General features: G+C 34.7%; 1 pseudogene; it reads right to left on the reverse strand.

Moving 5' to 3' along the window:
* Nucleotides 1-1,146: 1,146 nt before the first annotated feature.
* On the reverse strand, nucleotides 1,147-1,708 carry LOC109702913 (NADH dehydrogenase [ubiquinone] flavoprotein 2, mitochondrial-like; annotated as a pseudogene).
* Between the last annotated feature and the right edge of the window lie 1,383 nt (nucleotides 1,709-3,091).

Raw genomic sequence — 3,091 nt, forward strand, 5'->3', positions numbered from 1 at the left:
CTCCCTATGTTTAAAACACATATTGTATGTATGCAACTAGTCTTGGCCAAGTGGCAGTGTTCTGACTAATGAGCTATACATAGAAGACTGGTAGATGATTTAATGAAGGAAAAAGAGGACATGCGCTACTTCTGCTTTCTTTCTTTTATGTTTACTACCAGCCATCACAAAGCAATGGGTGCAGACTACAGAAATCACATTTTTTTAAGTAACCATAGGAATTGGAACCACAGGCAGTAGAAAAATTAGGCAGGGTTTCTGTTGAATTCTTAGAATTATCTGTCATGGCAGTCTGCCTGGAAAATTGCCTGAATATTTCAACAATGAAAAGTTTACTTTTGTAAATCACTAATTTTTTCAATCTTACTATCACACATTCGAATTAAATTAAGATAATTAACACAGTGCAACCATAAAGTATACAAAATAAAAATTAACTTTTTTAATAATATACCAGGGACAAATGGCTCATGCCTGTAATAGCAGTTGTGAGACCCTATCTCAAAAAAACCCATCACAAAACAGGGCTGGTGGAGTGGTTAAGGTGTAGGCACCAAGTTTGACCTCCAGTACTTCAAAATAATAAAATAAAAATAAAAGAAATATACAGAATAAAAAGAGGATGGCTGAGGTAGAATATACATAATTTTGTCTGTTTATATGACTAAACACTGTATTCACAGTTGCTTTTACATTATATACAGCTACTTTTGTCTCAGTTATCCATACTGTACATTTGTTAGCAATATTATTAGGGAATAAATACTTTTGAATTTACAGGTGGTTATTCCTCTTATATTCTTAAAAGGTTCCTCACTTCGATCCTAGGAAAACTCCATATTCCATGTGGTTTTCATAGTCTGTTCTTTTTATTTGAAATTTGGCAGAATTTTTACTTAACAACATCCTAATATTATTGATAAAAGTAACATGGCAGTTGACCTGGGTGACACTGGAGTAACTCTTATGTAATGAACTATTAATAGAACTTAAAAATGGTGCTGTCATTTTTAACAAAGTATTTATAACTACAAGTTACTAGATTACCAAGATATATACAAAGTAGAATAAGCAAACAATATAAAGTTAATGTATACAGAAGATTCATATTTTATTTCTCCAGTGACATATTTAGTTGAATATAAATTAAAGGCCTGCTTGCACATCAATGCCAGGTCCTTTGGTGGTTCAGACAAAGAGGTAAGACTCCAGCTAGCCCACAGCAGAAAAGTCCACTGGTTGGCCCAGGTTTTGGAATTTTGCCAGCTTTTAGCTTGTCAATAATATCTTCAATATCCTTAGATGTCAGGTCCTCATAGTAGTTATCATTTATTTGAACAACTGATGCATTTACACAGGCCCCTAAACATTCCACCTCTGTAAGAGTGTAAAGTTTGTCCGGTGTAGTCTCCCCAACCTTTATTCCAAGCTTTTTCTGAATGGCCTACATACAGTATGCTGTCAGAATTTCGAAGCATGCAAGATTTAATAGTACAGACTTGAATGTCATACTTCCCAACTGGCTTTCCATTATACATTGTATAAAAAGTTACTACTTCATATAGTGTCATTGGAGGTACTTGTAAAACTTCTGCAACCTTGTTCATAGCACAGATGGGCAACCACCCATTCTGCTTTTGTGCTAAATCCAGAACTGGAATCACAGCTGCTGCTTTATGCCCTTCTGGATGGCTTTTAACAATTGCCTCTATCCTCTTACAGTTTTCTGGTGTGAAATCAAATGGGGTATATAGGTTATTTTCAGGAGTATCTCTGTGCACAAATAAGTCCCCTCCAGCACCATTTTGTACAGCCGAATTATGCAAATTCCTTATACGTCTTTTCCTGAGCCTCCTTATACGCTGGGCAACAAGACCAGCCTCCGAGAACCGGAGCGGCAAGGAGAACTCATAGCCATTTTAATGGAATCGCAGAGGTTTAAAGGAATGTATCCTCTTAAAACTTTTGTTACAAAATCTGTTCCATGCTGATAGAATTAAATTATACCAAACGATGCGTCATAAAGCCAGAGGGTGCTGGTGGCTCATACTCACAATTACAACTACTTTGGGAGGCTGAGATCAGGAAGATCAAGACTCCAGGCCAGCCTGGAGAAATAGTTCTAGAGACTCCAACTCGAAAACTAACCAGAACGAAATATTCTGGAGTATGGGTCAAGTGGTACAGCAACTGTTTTGCAAACACAAATCCCTGAGTTCAAAACCCAGCCTGCCCTCCTCCCAAAAAAGAGTATGTATATCTGATAAACAAGGTCCTTCATACCTCTGTTACTGAAAAGTGCTAAACAGGAAATTATTAACCTTTCCCTGGAGAAAATTAGTTATTTCATACCATCTGCTCCTAGGTAATTCAAATGGGAGGGCAGGGTAAATGTTGTAAAATGCTGAGAAAGAACCCTAGAGACATCTGACCCACTAAACTGAAACAATCTTATACTTGATACACAAAATTTTCCTTTGTGACTTTCTATAATCCTAACAAACATGAATATCTAAAAAAAGGAATTTTAGACCACAATCACAGAATGCTCCATTTCTTGAATATATTGTTATATTACAAATTGGTAATAAATTTAATTCTTATGGTATTTATCAAGCAATAAACAAAAGCTAAATACACTGAATTTATTAAAAATTGTATAGAAGTAAATGCATTAATTCAAATATGAGAGAAGTAGGGAAATCAATTTTAGCAAATATAGTTTTATTTTTTAATCGATACACTAGAAACAACTTTTCATTTATGGTAATTACTGTAGAATGCCAATTTAAGATAAATTATCTCTAACACAAAACTACTTTTTGCTATATTTGAAATATGTGTAAATTCTTCTCTACAGTGGACAATTTAATCTCTATGTGTATCCTTTTTTCAAAAATTATTTGCCAACTACTGATAAAAAGTAATTTTTTCATCCTAGTTGTTTGGACACATCTGTAATCTCAACACTTGGGAGGCAGAGGTCAGACAATTGTCTGATGGAAGCTAGCATGGGCTATATAGTAGGACCCTGCTTCAAAAAAAGAAAAAAACTTTAAAAACAAAACAAATAACCCAAACAAACAAAAAA

This window comes from Castor canadensis, chromosome 10 (assembly GCF_047511655.1).
Source record: "Castor canadensis chromosome 10, mCasCan1.hap1v2, whole genome shotgun sequence".
NCBI lineage: Eukaryota > Metazoa > Chordata > Mammalia > Rodentia > Castoridae > Castor > Castor canadensis.